The 22,770-nt window shown below is 42.7% G+C and overlaps 1 long non-coding RNA gene across 5 annotated transcripts in view; it reads left to right on the top strand.

Annotated features, from left to right (window-relative positions):
- Window positions 1-22,770, top strand: part of LOC126199276 (uncharacterized) — a 502,300-nt gene that overhangs the window by 340,922 nt on the left and 138,608 nt on the right. The window lies entirely within an intron of this gene.

The raw sequence follows: 22,770 nt of genomic DNA, 5'->3' as shown, positions 1-22,770 counted from the left end.
AAAAACTTGAGAACGACAACACGAAGTCTAAAAATTTACATTACCAGATATGGGGAAAGGATATCAAGAGAGGAATTCAAAACAAATTAGCGACGCAAAATCCCTCGTTATGATGAAATCAACGTCGTAAAGAGACATCTAAAGTAAATTAAAAATGAAGTATGTTTATTCGAGAAAATCTTACTGAAAATTTAAGTGCCAGCTGGATTTCTGATTTATTAACTGTTCTGTTTAATCGTTCATGTACTCATATACTAGTTTATTATTGGAACAGTTATTTATTTGTTTTCTTGCCGATTTGTATATTTTTCTCCTCTAAAACGAAATTAAAATTACGCTAGACGATACGATTACAACTCTAAATTTTAGGAGGATATCGTCAGAACCAAAAGTTACTGCTCTAAAAGAATATTTATATGAGTCGCGGAGAGATACAGCCGTGCTGCAAGAAGTTGTGTTGTCTGATTTAAAGATTGCAGGATATGTTGAAATACTTAATGATACACTGGAAACAAACGTGGCGAATGCCATTTTAATCAGAGAAGGGATATCTGTTTCTGAAACTGAAAGTTTAGAATCCGGTAGAGCAATCGGTATAAAAGATTTTGACTTCACAAGTTTTTGACTTCACCCTTGTTAATCTGTATGCTCCTTCTGGAACCTCCAACAAAAAGGACAGGGCAAGATGTTTTAAAGAAGAAATTATTCATTTATTACGACTAAATTAGAAACATCTTTTAATTGGAGGTGATTTTAATTGCGATTTAAACAACAAGATCAGATTCCGAATTTTATTGTCTCTAATGAATTAAAGCGCCTAATTACTGACTTAAAAAACTTAAGGATGCTGGGAAATTAAATATCCTAAATTTGCCCACAGCTGTCAGAAGAGGAAAATGAAGATATTCTTACTGAATTCAGTGAAGAGGAAATACGCGGGACCGTCTGCAACTCAGCTTTACAAAAATCTCCATGACGGGATGGTCAACTCACCTTTAAAAAAGTCTCCAGCACCAGATGGTTTGTCTATTTTGTAAACGGTACTGGAATATACTGGGTGAAAAGTTTACTCAGATGGCGAATGAAGTTATTCAGGGAAAATCGATACCAGATGAATTCAAAAGAGCACAACAGTATTAGTCCCAAAGACTAAAGCAAACATAAACTTACACAATTTTCGCCCTGTTTACTTGCTTAATTCCGACTGTAAAATAATATAGAGAATCATACACAGCAGATTTTCGCATTTGGCCAAAAAGGTTGTAAGGCAATATCAGTCGTGTGCATGTGGCAGGGCCATATTCCAAAGCATAGCAACCTCCGTGACTAATAGAAAATGTACACTCATGTTTACTGATTTTCAGAAAGTTTTGGCCAGTTGGACCATAGGTTTCTTATTGAAACTGTGAGGAAAATGAGTTTTCAGGCCGAGTTCTAACTGTAATCAAGAACTATGCAACGGGAATCAGTGCTAATATACCAGTAAACTGTCAGAAAACGAAGCAGGTAGAGTTAAGACGCGGAGTTCCTCAATGAATCCCTCTCCTTATGTTCTTATTTGCCCTATACTTAGATCCATTCCTCCATAATGTTCATGTCAGATTAGCAGGAATAAAGTTGTCAGAGTACCAGACAATAGTAAGAGAGTATGCCAATGATGTAGAGGTCGTACTGGGAAATTACGATGATATTTCCAAATTAGAAATAATTATAAAAAATTACTGTATTGTGTCAGGAACCAATACCGATGGAAATAAAAGAAAATCTACCGGTCTTCCACCAAATTAACATAGAACCGGCAAAGACAGTAAGTCAATGTAAGGCATTGGGACAACTCTCACCACTTGTCCAACGAAAATAACAAAAAATGGTTCAAATGGCTCTGAGCACAATGGGATGTAACTTCTGAGGTCATTAGACCCCTAGAACTTAGAACTACTTAAACCTAACTAACCTAAGGACATCACATACATCCTTGCCCGAGGAAGGATTCGAACCTGCGTCTGTAGCGGTCGCTGAAAATGACAGCTATTAATTGGAGAAATACTTTAGGGAAAATTGAGGGAGGCACAAGAGATTATCTACGTCGTAATATAAACCAAACGCACATAATTAAATTAACAACTGCTTTCTCTCGAAAGCTTCCTACACGGTGCAACATTTTCCGTTTCCCAAAATGATAGCCAGGAAGATTATGTCAGCCTTCACTAACTATCTGTGGGAAGGAGAAGTATTCAGAGTAGACACAAGAACAGCCACTCTGAATACCAAAACCGGAGGTTTAGGATTAGTTGACATAAAAAACAAGGCTTCTGCACTTTTTATAAAAGAATCGCTGTTATTTCAAAAGAAAATGCAGACAGCATTACATCTGAATTATATGAAATTTCAGGCCCGACAGTGTCCAAGTCCCGTTAGATGTGCAAAAAAATAAACCGACGGCTGCAGCACTTAAGGACATATTTTGTGGAAATAATACACCTCAACAAGGATATCATTACTTCGCAACAGATAACGGCCAGAGACATACTGCACAGTGGATCTTATAGATATAATAGTACATAGATTTACATGCGCCGGCAACATATAAAACTGGTTATTGCTCAGGTATAAGTTTTTCTTACAGGATCTTCAGCAAACCTTTTTATATCTATAATGCTCAACAGGCCGCAGGGTCGATACTTCCCCGTTTTAAAAAACAATGCCATTCACTGTTTAATGGGAAAGTATGTGAATCGCGCCACTAATTATCTGGGAGATGAAAATATAACTGAATTCCACGTGTATATGAAGTACCAATTACATAAAGTTATCAAGTACTCGGATCATAAAAATGACCATGCTTAAAATTGTTTTTGAAAGAATAGGCACAGGATAACAACAAAAATCTTCAAACAAACAAATATTATGTGACTAGTTCTGTGGCATTTTTTAAAGTTCTGTTCCCTAATTTACATCGAAAAGTAGTTCAAGCAACTCATCAACGTACAATAGTGAACAAATGTTTCAAGAAGAAGTTGAAATAAATACACGCTGTGGATAGGAATACTGGCTGACATTGTCCCTCATTTATTGTTTGTTGATTTTGTTTTTAAAAATTAATTCCTTCATTAATGTACAGTTTGGAGATGGGTTGATAGTGTTTGAGATTGTGTCAACTTTTACATAACATCGTAATTCATTATATTTTAGCACATAACAAAATTTCAAAAAAGAAGAAAAATATTGTGTAGGGGATGTCGGCACGGTAGCTCAGCGTGTTTGGTCAGAGGGTTAGCTGCCGTCAGTAATAAAAAAAAAAACTTGATCAACGATGAACTTAAACAGGTGTCATGGGACGACCAGCAGAAAAACGGAGCAATGTCTTTGCCTAGATAGCAAAACGTCCACTGTCCTGCAATCGAACACTTCCTTAGCATAATTTTTTTTAACAGAAATCATCAGAAATGGTGTCCGAAGACTGTCAGCATAAGAAGTCAAAGATTCTGTAAACGGCATTGCCAAAGAGAGCGGAGGAGCGAACAGATATTCAGGACAGTCTATTGCCCTTGACGTGAGAAACTGTCTCTAAAACACGGAAGAATCAGCAATGATCAACAGCGTGTGCATGCAGAAGGCAATAGAAAGCACTGAATTAAGGACATATAATGTGTATCCATAGGACATGTTGCCTGTAATTGAAATACTTTCCTGATGATCTCCTCTTTCGCAAAATATGTCGGACTAGTTTCCAATTCATATCTCCGGGAGTGAAGTGCCAAGTAGAAGATGACCATAAGAAAAAGATCGAATAATCAGCGAAAGGATAACTTTCTACCATTCGGGGCGTGCAATGTCAGAAATTTTTACGTGGTAGGGAAGCTCTGTTGGATGTCAGTTAGTAATAACGAATACCCTCTTCAAAAATCGAGAGAGGAGAAGGCACACTTGAAAACGCCGGTTGTTACGGGAAGACTCCAGTCAGATTACATCATAGTCAGGCAGAGATTTCGAAATCGGATACTGGATTCTAAAGTGTACCCAGGTTCAGATATAGACTCACATCGCAAGTTATTAGCAATGAAGAGTAGGTTGAAGTTTGAGACTAGCCAGGAAGAATTAATGCGCAAATAAATAGGATACGGAAGTACTACCGCTAAAGAATGAAGAGATACGCTTAAAGTTCTCTGACGCTATAGATACTGCGATAAGGAATAGTTTAGTAATCAGTTCAGTTGAAGAGGAACGGACATCTCTAATAAGGGCAATCATAAATGGTGGAATGAGAAGAATAGGTACAAAGTAGGTAACTGTGAAGAAACTATGGGAGAAATGCTTCAGTTGAAAAATGAAAGAAGGAAGTACAAAACATTTATGGAAATTCAGGAATACAGAAATACAGGTTGGAAGAACTTACAGGCGCTCAGCATCGAGGTTGACAGCGAAAAATATCGGTCACTTATGAATGAACCAAATAGAAGTGCAGGAAAGCTAAGGTGAAAGGGCTGTATGAAAAATATGAAGAATTAGAAAAAAAGAAATGATATTCGGAAGGACGACTCAGCATATAGGAAAGTAGAAACAACCTCCGGTGAGATTAAAAGCAAGAGCGGTAGCATTAAGAGTGCAATGGGAATTCCACTGTTAAATGCAGAGGAGAGATCGGATAGGTGGAAAGTGTAAATTGAAGGCCTCTGTGAGGCGGAGGGCTTGCTTGATGACGTGACAGAAGAAGAAACAGAAGTCGACAGGGAAGAGATAGGGGATCCAGTACTAGTGTTAAAATTAAAAGCGGCTTTGGACAACTTAAGATCTAATGAGGCAGTAGGGATTGGTAACATGCAATCGGAATTTCTACAATCATTTGGGGAAGTGGCAACAAAACTATTCACCTTTGATGTGTAGAATGTATGAGGCTGGCGATGTACCATCAGAATTTCGAAAAAAACATCATTCAAACAATTCCATAGATAGCAAGAGCCGACAACTGCGAGAATTACCGCAGTCAGCTTAACAGATCATGCATCCAAGTTACTGACAAGAATAATCTACGGAAGAATAGAAAAAAAATTAAGGATGTGTTAAATAACGATCAATTTGGCTTTAGGAAAGGTAAAGGTGCCAGAGAAGTAGTTCTGACGTCGCGGTTGCTAATTGAAGCAAGAGCGATGAATAATCAAGACATGTTCATAGGATCTGTCGACCCGGAAAAAGCGTTCGACAATGCAAAATGGTGCAGGATGTTCGATATGTCTGACACTGCGTCAGTTTGGGGGCGATCTGAGAGCTACATTATTCTTGAGGAATCATGTTAGCCAATCATGTACAGCTAATAATATTATATGATTATGACAGCTTAGACTGGCAGTAGTAATAAGAAAAATTGCTGGTGATCTTCGCTAACTTGATTCTTCAACAATAAAACATGATGTTCGAAATTCTGAGAAAAACAGGGGCACAAGCTATAGGAAAGACGGGTAATATACAATATGTACAATAACCAACAGAGAAACAATAAAAGTGAGAGACAAAGAATGAAGTGCTCGAATTGAAAAGGGTGTAAGACAGGAATCTATTTTCTCGCCAGTGCTGTTCAATCTATACATCGAAGAACAACGATGGAAACAAAATAAAGGTTGAAGAGGGGGATTAAAATTCAAAGAAAACGGATATCAGTGATAAGATTCGCTGATGACATTCCTACCCTCAGTGAAAGTGGAGAAGAATTATGGGATATGTTTAGTGGAATGAGTAGTATAGTGATTACAGAATGTGTATTGAGGGTAAATCGAAGAAAGAAGATAGAATAAAAAGTAGGAGAAATCAGAGCAGCGAGAAATTTAACATCAGAGATGGAGCCGACGAAGTAGATGAAATTAAGAAATTCTGCTACCTACGCAGTGAAATAACCCATTTTGGACAGATCAAAGAGGACATGAAAAGCAGACTAGCACTGGCAAAGAGGAAGTTCCCGGCCAAGAGTAGTCTACTAGTATCAACCATAGGCCATCATTTGAGGAAGAATTGTCTGAGAATGTACGTTTGGAGTGCACAATTGTATGGTAGTGAAACATGGACCGTAAGAAAACCAGAACTGAAGAAAATCGAAGACCCTGAGATGTGGTGCTGCAGAGGAATGTTGAAAATTAGGTGGACTGGTAAAGTAAGGAATGAATAGATTCTCCGCAGAATTGGCGAGGAAAGGAATGTAAGGGAACACTGACCCGAAGGGCCAGGATGACAGGACATCTGCTAAGACTTCAGGGAATAGCTTTCATGATACTAGAGGGAACTGTAGAGGGAAACAGAGGTTGGAATAAGTATAGCAAATAGAGGATGTGCGTTGCAAGTGCTACTCTGAAATGAAGAGACTAGCACAGGACAGGAATTCGTGGCAGGCTCAGGAGACGGATGACTCTCAAAAAGTGTGTTTGTATGTGACTTCCACGTTTCCTAAACCACTGCAACTTGGTACACATAACACTAATTGTCTGGTAAAAAGCACAATGGACCAAGAAAAACCTCGTTTTCATTGTGATGGATATGATGTCTGAGAAGGACTGAGAGAGGGGAAGAAGGAAAGAGAGAGAAGGATGGATGGAGAGCAGGGAGGAGATAAACGTAGCAGTACAAAATTAAGAGAGGGGAAGGTAAAGCACATAGAGAAGTAGGAAGAGGAAATGGTTAGAGTGAGGAGATAGATGTGCAGAAAGTGAGGAAGGGGCAGAGAGGGGGAGGGGGTCAGAGAGATGGGGCTGCAGGAGATGGACAAGAGAGAGAAGGGTACAGAAGATGGACAGAGAGAAGAGGAGAAGATGGACAGAGAGAGGGGCAGAAGCACAGAGATAGGAGGGAACAAGAGATGGACAGAGAGGGAAGTGTGCATCACATTGGTAGAGAGAGGAGAGAGGACGAGATGGACAGAATGAGGGGAAAGGAGGAGACTGACAGAGAGAGGGAAGGAGAGGTTGACATGAGCGAGATGGAGACATACAAGGATGGATCAGGATATGGACATAGGGTGGAGGAGGACAGAGAGAGGTGGATAGAGAGATGAGGAGATTTGACACAGTGGTTGGAGGGGATCCTGAGAGGGGGGAGGAGGATGTGGGCAGAGAGAGGGGGAAGCAGGAGATGGATAGAGAGTAAGTGTAAGAGGAAATAGGCAGACTTGATGAGGACATAGGCAGAGAGAGGTGAATAATGACAGAGAGAGAGAGAGGGGGGGTGGGGAGGATAATATGGATAGTAAAAGGAAGAGAAGATATGCAGACAGAACCTTGCAGTTCTTTGAAGGCCTTCAATGGTACGTGTGGCTCTCTGAGTGGTCTTGATTTGTTGGCTGTTCCATGCGTTAACAGGGTCGCTCGCCGAGGACGGAGGCCGGGTCTCCGTATTGAGGCTGACAATCGTTTACCGTGGAGAACGTACAGATAATGTTTGAAGCATCACTGGTTCCGTTTGTCTAGGTGATAGCGGACTGAGTCTTCCCATTTCTGCTGCTTTGGTTGGTGAATATGGTCCTGCTAACATTCCTCATTCACTAAGGTCCCGCGTCGAAATAAACAATGATGTGAGATTAAGTCTCGGATGCGCTTCGCGAAAACGTCTCTTCTATTACTTGCTCCTTGTCAATGAAGTTTTTTTTAGTTTTTTGTTTGTAGCTTTGTGTAGCTTTGGTTGGTGGCCGTTGTTTTGAGCGGTGCTTAATGTGGGTCAGTATTCATGGTAATCGGAACGTGCCCGAGTTATTCTTAAGACTGGTGTAAAATGTTTCACATATGGCCCAGTCATAGTTCAATTTTACTTTATAATGCCTAGAAATTGATTCTTTAAAATTCTGTGTTATTCGGAATGCTCACGTGTTCAAAGTGTTAAGAAAACATCTGTACTTTCAGTTGACTGGTAAGCTTAAAGCACGCGTGCATGGATTCCCTGAAATTGTATGTGCGCTTTATTCTCAGTGTTAGGGTGTTATAACTGTTGTAAAACATTTGTAATTCCAACAGCTCTTTCACTTTAAAATAACTGTGAATTTCTCGGAATTTTTCATTATTGGAAGGCCAAAGAACCGTGGGCGATCTGTAATTTATTTCTGTTATGTACTTTTAATATGTGTGTTTCAGAATCTGGGCTGCACCAAGCTAGCTTGTAATGAGTGGACTGAGCTCAAGCTGGTAATATGTTGGCTCCCCATCAATTCTGCTCCAAATCCGTTAATTAAATACTTATTTTGTTCTTTTGTGATTATTCTCGCAAAAGTTTTGCACCATGTTAACAGTTATTTTCTTAGTCAGTATGCGTGAGCTACTTATTTTCGGAATCTTAAAATTTTTCTTCATGTTACAGTGTGATTAGGATTGTAGTTATCGCAACGCTTGTTTTGCAAGTTGGCAAAATAGTTGTGAACAGTACCATGTTTTAAATGCTGATGTAATTTAAGAATCTGCTAGAAGCTGAACTCTGATTAAATAGCTCTGGTCATTTTAATTACTCCCATTTTCTGCAACTTGTATTCTTCATATTACTTAATGCTGCTGCATAAAATAAAGAGATTAAAAGTTAGTATTTTTGTATAACTAGCAGCTCTCTCCAATTTTTGTATCACCAGCAGCTTACCAAATATGTGCTCTCTGCTATTTCGATTATCACTAAAACTGTTGACTTCAACGCGTAATTTAAGCGTTTGCATCTAATCTGGATACGGTGCAGGTTCTTGAAAAGGGTACCACTTTTCTAAAATTAAAAAAAAAATTAAAAGAAAAGAAAGCTGCTCCCTGTCTGGCCACATTTTGAAGTGACAGACGCTTTGTCCTTGCGACAGGAGTTTTTCCTCTGACACGAGACTCTTGACGGCAATGAGTAACCCATCGCAGGTGTGTTCAAAACACTGTCAAGAGCAAAGATAAAGTGAAATGCGACACTGGCACCCCAGTGTGTATTGGGGATTGTAGTGCCGACCGAAGTGCCGTGCGGTTCTAGGCGCTGCAGTCTGGAACCGCGAGGCCGCTACGGTCGCAGGTTCGAATCCTGCCTCGGGCATGGATGTGTGTGATGTCCTTAGGTTGTTTAACTAGTTCTAAGTTCTAGGGGACTAATGCCCTGAGAAGTTGAGTCCCATAGTGCTCAGAGCCATTTGAACCATTTTTGGGGATTGTAGTGTGGAAGGCGAATGGTCGACATCGGTCTATTGGGAGAGTTTTAGAAAAGTGTGGTCGATCGTTAAAGGAGACCGCATGAAGAACACTAGTGAGACCCATTCTTGAGTAATGCTCGAGTATCTGGGGTCCCCACCGGGTCAGATGAAAGCAGGACTTCGAAGTAATTCAGAGGCGGGCTGCTACATGTTTTACCAGTAGGTTCGATCAACACGCAAGTATTACGAAGATGCATCGGGAACTCAAATGGGAATAGCTGGAGAGAAGGTGACGTTCCTTTTAAGAAACACTGCTGACAAAATTTAGAGAGCCGACATTTGAAGCCGACTGCAGAACAGTCCTACCGCCGCCAGTGTACATTTCGCCTAAGAACCACGAATGTAAGATAAGAGAAATTAGGGCTTACGGAGGCCTATAGACAGTCGTTTTCCCCTCACTCTGTTTGCGAGTGGAGCAGGAGGAGAGATGATTAGTAGTGTTGCAACGTACCCTCCACTATGCATCGTACGGCGGTTTGACGAGTTTGTGTACAGATGAAGCTGTAAACTGTATACGCCGTAAAAAAACTCTCATGTTTTATGGAAACAAATTTCACTTACAAGGTGTACAACTTTGCTTTCACCGTTTTACTCCAACATTTGCGGCTTTAATGAAACAAATTGGTTACACAAGTATCATTGAAAGCATTTTCCATCGCTGGCCACAACTTTCTCCCATCTTTCGGGCAGCGTACGAATCCGCGTCGAAAAAATTGTTCATCTTTTGAAGCGATGCACGAATGGATCCAATTTGTGACCTCTTCATGAGATCGAAAGTGTTGGTCAGCCAGGCCATGCGCCATTGATCTAAGCAGGTGATAGTCAGAGGAAGCAATGTCTATAGAATACGGCGGGTTGGGTAGGACTTCCCATTTTAACCTTGCCAAGTACGTTTTGACCTCTTTTGCAACGTGGGGTCGAGCGTTGTCGTGCTGCAAAATCACTTTATCGTGCCTCTCACTGTATTTCGGCCGTTTCTCCGTTATTTCTCTGCTCAAATGCATTAATTGCGTTCGATAATGAGCACGTGTGATTGTTTCACATGGTTTTAACACCTGATAGTACACGATGCCGAGCTGGCCCCAACAAACACAGAGCATGATCTTGGAGCCGTATATATTCGGTTTGGCCGCCGACGTGGAAGCATGGCCGGGATAGCCCCATGATTTTTTACGTCTAGGGTTACCGTAATGAAACCATTTTTCGTCCCCGGTCACAGTGCGATGCAGAAATCCCTTCCGTTTTTGCCTCTGAAGCAACTGTTCATAAACACACAAAAGCCGTTCAACGTCTCTTGGTTTCAGCTCACACGGGACCCAAGTTCCTTCTTTCTGAATCATGCCCATAGCCTTGAGACGTTTTGAAATGGCTTGCCTAGTCTCTCCCAATAATCGTGCCAATTCTTCTACTATACAATTTCCTACTATACAATATATAGTGTGTTTGACGCGAGTCTTCACTCAGCAACGTCTCCAATTCTGCATCTTCGAAAACATTCTCTCTTTCACCACTATGCCGGTCTACGGCGTTAAAATCACCGTTCTTGAAGCGTTGAAACCACTCACGTTCTTTCACTAACATCGTTCTTACTATACGTACTTGAGAGCATTCGATAAGACTCAGCTGCTGTTTTCTTCATCCTGAAACAAAACAGTAACACCTCCAGCAAATGACGAGAACTAGGCTTGTGAACTGACATTTTCAATGAAGAACAACTTTGTGATGCAGACACAAATTGACTAGTGTTTCAATGAGGTTATGTTGACCGAGGTCCAAGCTAACTGGCTGACATGTGCAATCTGTTTCTTTCGACCGCTACTTACCGTTGTCGCCGCCTATCGTCAATCGGCGGAAGCAAAGTTGTACACCTTGTATTACTGACCAGAAGCCATTGTAGTGCAATATTTCGCATAATGAACAGGGAAAATGTCGGCATGAAACGCCCGACTACAGGAGCCATTCGTGTTCCGCCGCCATTACCTGAGGCTGAAGCAGCTAGATAAGTGATACCGTGCTGTTGCTTTCATGTCCTTGGCTCTTTTACGTCTTGTTTCACTTCACGCCAATAACAAGTCTATACTGCTATTTTCAGGGCTCTCATAACCTTGTCTGTTAATAAAAAAAACTATTTTTCTACTGTTTAGCTAATGTCACTTGTTGGAAAGGTAGCTTTGATATCCTCCATGCATATGTGAATACTGAGGTAAACAACATACGTGACTCACGGTGTGTGTAAACGGGCACTAAACTGAGCACGGCCAGCGTCAGCAGCAGTGCAGCCAACATTGACAGATGTCGCCCACTCCCGGCTCTAAATTAGTCACGCCAGGAGCTTACACTTGGTGCACTCTATACAGCGGCTGTGAATCTTACCGCGGTGCGCCACTGGCTACCGATGGGCGCATGCGCCGCGGGGTGACGTCACGCTAATGGGATTGCCTAATTAGCAGTGGCGTCGCCGTGACCCACAATCATGAACACCGCAGTTTATTGCTTTCAGCCGCCACACAGCCACGTTAGCACACCCTAGAGATGATCGTTCCTCCACCCACTGCCCCCATTTCGCTACCTACACTCACTCGTTCTGTCTAAGCTTTCCAACACTTCGGAGACGAAATAAATTGTACGTTAAAAATTAAGAACTTTTTAAATATAGACGTTTTCATTCCACGAGAAACCGTGATCTGTTTTCCTGCTATACAATATACAGTGTATTTCTGTAAAAACATGCAGAAATGTGGCAGTACATAGAGAATGCTCCACTGAACAATTTGAGGTAGGGAACCTGGGGTCGAAGAAGCCAGCTTAAGCAAATATGGAAGTAAACTAATCTTGTTCAAAAAATGTGTGTGAATTCCTATGGGACCAAACTGCTGAGGTCATCGGTCCCTAGACTTACACACTACTGGAACTAATTTATGCTAAGAACAACACACACACCAATGTCCGAGGGGGGACTCGAACCTCCAGCGCGAGAGACCGCGCAATCAGTGACATGGCGCCTCTAACCGCGCGGCTACTCCGCGCGGCTAAACTTGTCTAACGCGTTGTCTAACATTACTGTTTTCCAGCTTATTTACAACTAAAATACTTACAAGTTTGCACGTACTGTGCTGTTTATTTACGTGTACAGTCTTTATTTTCTGCAAGGAAACAAGAAAGATGATCCTGATTAATAGGGCCGGCCTGGATGGCCGAGCGGTTCTAGGCCCCTCAGTCTGGAGCCGCGCGACCGCTACGGTCGCAGTTTCGAATCCTGCCTCGGGCATGGATGTGTGTGATGTCCTTGGGTTAGTTAGATTTAAGTAGTTCTACGTTCTAGGGGATTGATGACCTCATAAGTTAAATCCCATAGTGGTCAGAGCCATTTGAACCATTTTATTAGTAGGAAGTCATGATGCAGGTCTTGTATACTTTAATTGCCCGTAAGGTGACTCTGTTGTACCGTATTTACATTGTCCCATGGCAGAACGTGCTATGAATCAACGACAGACCCATTTATTTCCCAGTGCTACAGTACAATACCATGGAGCTGTACCGCTACAGTTTCGCAGAACTTACTGACATATACCTTGTGTATGGTGAAGTACGTTGTAATGAGAAAAACCTTTACTCTGTAGCACAGTAAGGCTATCAATTACGTTTTGCTCTGAGTATCAGGGCCGGCACTGTAGGCAACAATCTCTTTGGACCATATCTTCTACCTGGCCGTCCGAATGGCCACCTCTACCTGTTACTGGAGAATGTACCTTTGGCTGTTCGTGAGATGATATGGGTGCAGCACAACAAGACATCGCCTAACTTCACTGTGGATGTCCGCAGCCACCTGAATGCTGCATTTTCTAGTCGCTGGATTGGAATGGGAGGTCCTATTTCATGGCCTGAATCCCCTTGATCATTTCCTATTGGGCTATCTAAAGCCACTTTTGCATGCCTAATAACAATAAACGGTACTTTTGGTAATTGTAGTTACTCATTACTATAACTTTAAGGACGCGTTTAAGACTAAGTTCCTTAATAGCAAATGATCCTTTTTGTGTGATCTATCGTCCCTCAAAGTTTGTCGGTGAGGTTCGGAAACACCACGAACAAAGAGTCTATGTAAGGAAAACAAACTTCAGAACAATATTATAGAGCCGGCCGAAGTGGCCGTGCGGTTAAAGGCGCTGCAGTCTGGAACCGCAAGACCGCTACGGTCGCAGGTTCGAATCCTGCCTCGGGCATGGATATTTGTGATGTCCTTAGGTTAGTTGGGTTTAACTAGTTCTACGTTCTAGGGGACTAATGACCTCAGCAGTTGAGTCCCATAGTGCTCAGAGCCATTTGAACCATTTGAACAATATTATAGAAAGAGAATAGATGAAGATCAGAAAGGTGATATGAGTAACTACAATTACCAAAAGTACCTTTTACTATTATTAGGCATGTCCTGACAGTAATTTACATGTATGGTTCAAACACTCCGCCTGGTGCCTCAATAGATGCTACACACCTTCGTAGCAATGTCCGTCCAACCCTGGAGAATACGTCAGTATTCTGTCGGATTTGGTGGAATCCATCAGTAATTCGATCTATCAGCTCTAATATCAATCGCAGTCACGTAAACCTTGCTCTTGAAATGTCCGTAAAGAAAGTAACCAAGGGGGCTTAAACTGAGGCGTGGCCACGCATCAACACTGAACAGCTCCTTCTTGCTGGTACCAGAGACCTCTGCGCGCAGTGAGCAGTAGATTTTTCAGGTGTTTAGGAAGGATGGTCTACAGGAATTGTCAGTAAGCTCCTCCATTTAAGTTATGAGACAGTGTGTCAGGTTCTAGAAGATGGCTCAAATGGCTCTGAGCACTATGGGACTTAACATCTGAGGTCATCAGTCCCCTAGAACTTTTAGAACTACTTAAACCTAACTAACCTAAGAACATCACACACATCCATGCCCGAGGCAGGATTCGAACCTGCGACCGTAGCAGCAGCGCGGTTCCGGACTGAAGCGCCTAGAACCGCTCGGCCATTCCGGCCGGCTCTAGATGATGATTATCCACTATTCCCACCCATATGTTCGCAGAGAACCTTCGTTGGTGTGGCCTAACAGAAAACGCATGTGTGTTCTCATAGTCCCAGATGTCGCTGTTCCTGCAGTTAAAATGCCGGTTACATCTAAAGAAGGTCTCATCAGGCAATAAAACGTGCGTAGAAAGCAATTTTATTCACTATTTGGTGTACGAACTTCTGCACAAGCTGCATACGATGTGGGTAATCAGCTGGTCCTAAAACATGCACCGTTTGAAGATGGTATGTGTGTACGCTGTACTCAGATACGTGACCTGTTCCCATGGCAAAGGCTCCAGCACACGTGCTACTTGAAAGTTCACTCCTAAATCTACGGATCACTTCACCCTGAGAATCTGGTGTTCTCACATAACGTCTAGTACCACCAGCATGCTGAGTACGCTAACTCCCTGTTTCTCGAAAGCGTCCATGACTTGCAGCAAAGGCACTGTGGTGTTGGTGTTGTCTGTTAGGGAACCGATTTTCTCAGAAACGATGAGCTGTTCCTCCACTTCCCACGGCAAACATAATAGTGTCTCTGAGCTTATCAAACCCATTCTCCATGTTTCACTGAGTACCAGCAGCAAGAAAACCTGAATTCAGGATTCTTGATATGCACAACACTGAAGGTGCAGTATTGCAACACTGTTGACATGCGCGCCACTTTAGTTACAGTATTACAACAACACGAGCTGAATGACGGGACTGGAACAAATCCACATAATAACAACCTAGGTGGCGGTACGCATCATATGGCCGTGTGCATAACTTACAAACGGCTGATTAAAACAGACATGTACCTAAAGTCGTTTTATGTGAATCTGTCATCCCTCAAAGTTTGTCGGTGAGATCCTGGAAAACGCTGCATTTTCATTCGCTTTTCAGCTTTGCCTTCAGTGCTTGGTTCTGGCTTGACATCTGAGGTACTAATATTTACACAGCTACTTCTCTTTTCTCTAAAAGTCTCTTTGGTTTTCTACACGCCGCATTCGTCTTTCCTCTAGTTACGCCTTATATTTTTCTAGCCATTTCTGCTTAACCACTTTGCACCATCTGTCAGTTTCATTTCTAGACGTTTGTATTCCCTTTCGATGCTTTTTTTTTAAGCCTTTTTTATGTTTTCTTCTTTCGACTGATAAATCCAACATTCTCTATTTTGACTAGTGTAGGGCTATGTTTTTTCCCCTTATGATCCGCTGATGCCTTCACTCTAACCACATATTCGCAATTATCTCGCAAATATGTCTCGTTCATGTACTCATATTTACTAAAATTTTCATGCTTAACTTCCCGTATACTTTCTCCCATATCGGTTTCCCATATTATTTGTGATACAGCCTGCGGCCAGGAGACTTGTCAGAGAGGTACAGAACACGTAGAGAAGGCTCGGCAGTTGTCCAATCCAGTCCCCTTACAAAGGAAGATAATTGAATAAAATTATTGTCGCATTTCCCATCACATTTTCTCACTGCTTAAGTATAGTAGGTGAATAAGACAGCCAACCAGTTGCAATAAATGGTGCTTTTTCAGTTGACCTTAACTGTACTTCATCATGATTGAAAGCTGTCTTCTTTGGAAGGACAAGAAACCCGCATATAGCACGACAAAAGTGTACTTCGACGAATTTTTTGGTACAGAATGTTAGACTGGCATTGTTACCAAGTAGGATTAGTAGACGAGTTAGACCACCAATGAGATGCTCATCATATTGCAGTAACAGATGCTACAGGAGAGGCTTTGTGCACCACGAAGAGATTTGCTATTAAAATTCTAATTAAATGCGTCCTGGTAAGAGTCAAGCAACATACTCGTTTCCAGAGAAGCCTCACCAGACGACCATGACGATAAAAACAGATGTATTCGAACTGATATAGAGGTTTATGGCCGATCGATCTGGCCACGTATCTTTCTCGACTGTAATAAGATAGGGGAAAGTGAAAGTAACATAACGCCCTGAGTATAAATTTAGAATCAAAAATTATATCCTGTGACTGGATCTCTCACAGACTGAGTTTTTGTCTGCATTGTAAAAGACGATAAAAATTTGGCCTCCATCAAGTGCTTACAGTCCCTTTCGCCATCAGAAAATACAAATATTTTAAATTTCACGCAGAATAAACATACCTAAAGTCTTCTAGGACTCTGCCTGTGCCGATGAATGCTGAGAGATGTTACAAAAACTGCTCTAATCTATCCCAAAAATTGCCTTGGGAGAGTTCGTTTAGGGCATGATAACGTAAGTAACGACGGGCGTGCCACAAAGGAATTATTGCAGTATTACAGTTGGGATGTTTTGACCCATGTAGTACATTTGTTAAGTCTCACACAATGGGACAAAACTGCAAGAATACTAAGTTGAGAAGCCTGTGGGATACGAGAATGGCAAAGCAGTTGAGAAAGAACACTTGCATGCCTAAGTTCGTAAAGAACCTCTTACACATAAATTCAAAATATTTTCATTTCTATAATGATTATGTCAAGTATCTTACCTGATATGAAGTCAGTGAAAACATATACTGATTCAAAATGGTTCTGTGTTTCAGTCGAGAATCTTTGGATTGTATACTAGTCTAGCGCTTTGAATGAGTGTATGTCTGCCTATCTGTGAGCTACTATTCGCTGCCCGACTTGCAAATTTACCACTGGTCCTACGCTTCTGCAGTGTCTGTTTACGGTAGAGGGACATAAAAATTATTACATTGGTAAACAGCCAAAATTTCCCGGGAAAATAACATTTAATCATTGAGTATGTGCAACTAATTCTGTACATGACATCATTGATAATATAATGTTATAAAGAAAGCATCCTGTTTACAAAGATAGAGCCGTTCGTACATTGGAGCGACTCCAGCGTAGTTTTATAATTTCATGGAACTAGCAGTAATAATACTGATTGCGAGAGTAAAATTTCAAACGCTACATCGCATTGGAAGTGGAAAATTTATGGCACCATGCTGATACGTACTTCACCAAAATGCCATACTTCCGGTTCAGTGGGGAAGTTACTGGTACTAATATGATATTTAAGTTTGTGCATAATGCTCATTATTTTTGTTATGACTGCGGAAAAGTGATATTGGTATCCTACACGATAAAAATAAACTAATGATAAAAACAGAGAACTATCCTTACTTTAGTGACAAGTAAGCCGAAACAGTTCACTGCAATCGCACTTCCGCAAACCTTGAATGAGAAAAATAAGACTAACATCTCTTACTCCTGTTCTTTGGAATCAAACAAGAAATCGTGTAAAAGACTCTTAATTTGGCATTGTTCTTCCAGTTATAGTCACTGTGTAGGAAACGGGCTGTGGGCTGATGAGACTTAACATAAAAATTCGCAAAAATGCAAAATCTGACGATATCTATGTTCTCGGGACATCTGTGCTTATTATCATCTTCATGTTATTGTCAAGATTTTGATTTTAGATACGCTGAATTACAGTAACTACTTCGATCTTGTTAGTGGGATCATCTGCTTCTTTATCCTCTTCTTCTTCTTCTGCATTTCAACGATTCGTCGCTCCCTGTTCTGCCTTTACTTTTCAAAACATATTACGAATCTCCTCCCTGTAATCCTTTTGTCCGTTGCATACTGCACCATCACTTGATCATTTAACTGAGCGTCTTTTACTCTGAACAATATCTTTAAAAAAAGAGGTATGTGAGATGGTTCCACAGCCGTCATGTAATTATTAAATGTGGCTCGTCCTCCTTCCGACTGTCAATTTATTCTTTATTTATTTCGGTAGCAATATACAGCGTCATTCCTCGTCTTCATACAGTAGTCTCGAATGCAAATACCCACACAGGCACAAATAAAGCAGCTAATCCAAACAACCGAGTACGCATGCCATGGAGTAATTACGAAAAATCTGGAAGCCAGATAAAACCACGACGGTAACATATTTGACAGAAGCAAGCGAAAACAAACATGTTTAATTTTCATGATGTCTGTATGCTACAGTTCTATTATATAATTAGATATGCATATCTTCACCTCTTATCTTATATGCTTATACACTACTGGCCATTAAAATTGCTGCACCACAAAGATGAAGTGCTACGGACGCGAAATTTAACCGACAGGAAGAAGATGCTGTGATATGCAAATGATTAGTTTTTCAGAGCATTCACACAAGGTTAACGCCGGAGGCGACACCTATACAACGTCCTGACATGATGAAAGTTTCCAACCGATTTCTCATACACCAACAACAGTTCACCGGCGTTGCCTGGTGAAACGTTGTTGTGATGCCTCGAGTAAGGAGGAGGAATGCGTACCATCACCTTTCCGACTTTGATAATCGTCGGATTGTAGCCTATCGCGATTGCGATTTATCGTATCGCGACATTGCCGCTCGCGTTGGTCGAGATCCAAGGACTGTTAGCAGAATATGGAATCGGTGGGTTCAGGAGGGTAGAACGGAACGCCATGCTGGATCCCAACTGCCTCCTATCACTAGTAGTCGAGATGACAAGCATCTTATCCTCTTGGTTGTAACGGATCGCGCAGCCACGTCTCGATCCCTGAGTCAACAGATGGGGACGTTTGCAAGACAACAGCCATCTGCACGACAGTTCGACGACGTTTGCAGCAGCATGAACTATCAGCTCGGAGACCATGGCTGCGGTTACCCTTGACGCTGCATCACAGACAGGAGCGCCTGCAATGGTGTACTCAATGACGAGCCTGGGTGCACGAATGGCAAAACGTCATTTTTTCGGATGAATCCAGGTTCTGTTTACAGCATCATGATGGTCGCATCCGTGTTTGGTGACATCGCGGTGAACGCACATTGGAAGCGTGTATTCGTCATTGCCGTACTGGCGTATCACCCGGCGTGATGGTATGGAGCGCCATTGGTTACACGTCTCGGTCACCTCTCGTTCGCCTTGACGGCATTTTGTACAGTGGACGTTACATTTCAGACGTGTTACGACCCGTGGCTCTACCCTTAATTCGATCCCTGCGAAACCCTACACTTCAGCAGGATAATGCACGACCACATGTTTCAGGTCCTGTGCGGGCCTTTCTGGATATAGGAAATATTCTACTGCTGCCCTGGCCAGCACATTCTCCAGATCTCTCACCAACTGAAAACGTCTGGTCAATGGTGGCCGAGCAACTGGCTCGTCACAATACGCCAGTCACTACTCATGATGAACTGTGGTATCGTCTTGAAGCTGTACCTGTACACACCATCCAAGCTCTGTTTGACTCAATGCCCAGGCGTATCAAGGCCGTTATTACGGCCAGAGGTGGTTGTTCTGGGAACTGATTTCTCAGGATCTATGCACCCAAACTGCGTGAAAATGCAATCACATGTCAGTTCTTGTATAATATATTTGTCCAATGAATACCAGTTCATCATCTGCATTTCGTCTTTTTGTAGCAGTTTTGATGGCTAGTAGTGCATCTTTTACCACTTGTAACAAATAGTTTTCTTTTTTAATTTTGCGTATTTCTGGAAGATTATTAGTATTTCAAGAAAAACACAGGTAGTGTGGCGTACACTGTCGGAAAAGATATCGCAACATCAAGAAGGAGTTGTGCAGCATAAACGCCAGTTGGTAGGCAGGTTTCTACACACATGCTCATAAATTAACGATAATGCTGAAACATGGTGAAACAACGCTCTGGCGGGTGGTTTGCGGGTTCTCGGGGTTTGACCATGCAATGCATTTGACTTGCGGTCGTCGCACGGTGGCGCTGGCAGCAGTCCACATACGTAGAGGTGTGTTGGTGCATGTCAGAGTAGGGTGTAGCGAGTAAGTGTGCAGACGTTTTCAGACGTGCTAATAGTTACTGTGTTTTGAAAATAGCTCAAAGAAGACATATTGATGACGTTATGAGGGGTAGAATACTAGGGCGACTGGAGGCTGGTCAAACACAGCACGTAATAGCATTGGCCCTCCATGTCCCACAAAGATTATGGCAACGATTCCAGCAGACAGTACGCTACAGTACGGGACGTCCACAGTGTACAACACCACAAGGAGACCGATGTCTCACCATCAGTGCCCGCAGAGTACTGCAGGTAGCCTTGCTCGGGACCGTACCGCAGCCACTGAAACAGTTCTCTTCAGACACAGTCTACAGACGACTCAGCAGACATGGTTTTTTCGCCCGGAGACCTGCAAGGTGCATTCCACTGACCCTTGGTCACAGGAGAACCCGTAAAGCCTGGTGTCAAGGTTATGTTCACGGATGAGTCCAGGTACAGTCTGAACAGTCATTCTCGCCAGGTTTTCATCTGGCGTGAACCAGGAACCAGATACCAACCCCTTAATGTCCTTGAAAGGGACCTGTGTGGAGGTCGTGATTTGATGGCATGGGGTGGGATTACGATTGGTGCGCGTACACCCCTGCATCTCATTGACGGATGAACTGTAACCGGTCAGGTTTATTGTGACGTCATTATGCACCGGTATGTCCGCCTTTTCATGGGTGCAGTGGGTCCCACCTTCCTCCGATGGATGATAACGCACGACTCCACCGAGCTGCCAACGTGGAGGAGTACCTAGAAACAGAAGATATCAGGCGAATGGAGTGGCCTGCCTGTTCTCCAGAGATGAATCCCATCGAACACGTCTGGGATGCTCTCAGACGACGTATCGCCGCACGTCTTCAAACCCCTACGACACTTCAGTAGCTCCGACAGGCACTGGTGCAAAATGGGAGGCTTTACCCCTAGCAACTGCTCGACCACCTGATCCAGAGTATGCCAACCGGATGTGCGGCCTGTGTACGTGTGCATGGTGATCATATCCCGTATTGATGTCGTGGTACATGCGCAGGGAACAGTGGCGTTTTGTTGCACATGTGTTTCGGGACGGTTTTCTCAACTTATCACCAATACCGTGGACTTACAGATCTGTGCCGTGTGTGTTCCTTATGTCCCTATGCTATTAGCGCCGGGTTTGTATAGTGCCACTTTCTGTGGCACCACATTCTGCAATTGTCGCTAATTTATGAGCATCAGTGTACTTCGAAAAGGTTATATCTATTCAGATTTCGCGCTGGTTGCATAAGAGTGGCGCTAGTAGTGCCACTATGAGGATGCTAATCGGACTTGCTTTAAATACACGCCATAATGGTCGTGGGCTTTAGTTACCTTTGAGATTGGACGTGCTGAGCTGATGTTAGTCAAGAATACCTCTCAGGCGACAAGGACCTCACTGAGTCTGAACGATGTCGTGTAAAAGGGCTACAAAGAGCTGGATGTTTCTTATGTGATACTTCAGATAGACTTGGCAGGAATGTAGCCACTGTACGTGATTTCTGGCAGTTGTGGTCACGGGAGTGGTCGGTCGCAAGGAGACCGGGCTCCGGCCGGCCGCGTGGCATACCGAGTGGGAAGACCATCGTGATGGACATATGGCTCTGGCGCATCGTACTACATCTACAGCCGTAACTGAAGCAACAGTTGGCAGCAGTGACACAAAGAACTGTTACAAATCAGTTACTTTAAGAGCAACTGCGAGCCAGACGCCCTGTAGCATGTATTACACTGACCCCAGACCACTGCCATTTGCGGCTTCAGTGGTGTCAGGAGAGAGCTCATTGGAGGGCACCCTGAAGGTCTGTTGTGTTTTCTTATGAAAGCTGGGAATGTTAATGCAGAGTAGTGTGTCACTTTCTCATTATGCAGTACAGCTTGTAAGTAGATAGAACGTTTTACGAAGAATACTTTTTTGTTTTTTTTTAGAGCATGAGATGACTGCATGACCACGTTTTATAAATGTGCAATCAAGACAAACAAATTTTATATTCGAATTTCCGTTCAACTATTCTTCATCGCGTTCCTCTAAGCATTGTTTCATTAACCTAGTCTGTGTTAGGCAAGCTGTACATTTCATTCAAAAGGTTGTATATATTTATTATTACTGCGGATAGGTGGCGCTCGGTAGGAGTGTGGATCGGCCGTGAGATGTGCCGAGGTAGTCCGTGTAGTTGCGGTGACGCTGTGTCCCGGATGGTTACCGCACCTGCCTAGTAAGCATTCCAAGCCACTCAGCTAGTCGACTAGACAGGGTATATGTGTCAAGTGGGCTATCGAAGGTGACGATTGACGCCGAGGTGTGGCCTACGGCCTTTACAGACCACCAGGCCTACATCTGTACCATCGCTCTGCCACGACAGAAGACATGGCGCAGTAGGGACCCATGGAAGCTCAGCGTTGCCCATCTGCGGGGTGAGAACTATTTACTAGAGGTTCTAGAGGTTGAAGTCACATGACGACAATGTCAACGGCGTCAACGTTTGTACGCTTTAACGCTTAACCGGTAGCTCTGCTGCATGAAACCGGCTTCGCGCAGAACGTTCACACGGTATGACCGAGATAAGTCACATTGGCAACGGGTGGCTTCTGAATTTTATTTCACAGCCCTGCGTGAGTTGGCGAAATAACTAACTTCTCCCGAACGTCAACATATTCTCCAGTGTATCAAAGTACAACTGCTGCATCTTACGGCAGTGAATATGTTAGCCGGCCGCGGTAGTCTAGCGGTTCTAGGCGCTCAGTCCGGAACCGCGCGACTGCTATG

Source organism: Schistocerca nitens, chromosome 8, assembly GCF_023898315.1.
Source record: "Schistocerca nitens isolate TAMUIC-IGC-003100 chromosome 8, iqSchNite1.1, whole genome shotgun sequence".
In the NCBI taxonomy this organism is placed as follows: Eukaryota; Metazoa; Arthropoda; class Insecta; order Orthoptera; family Acrididae; genus Schistocerca; species Schistocerca nitens.
Note: the sequence above shows the minus strand (reverse complement) of the source record. Positions and strands in the feature narration are given on the sequence as shown.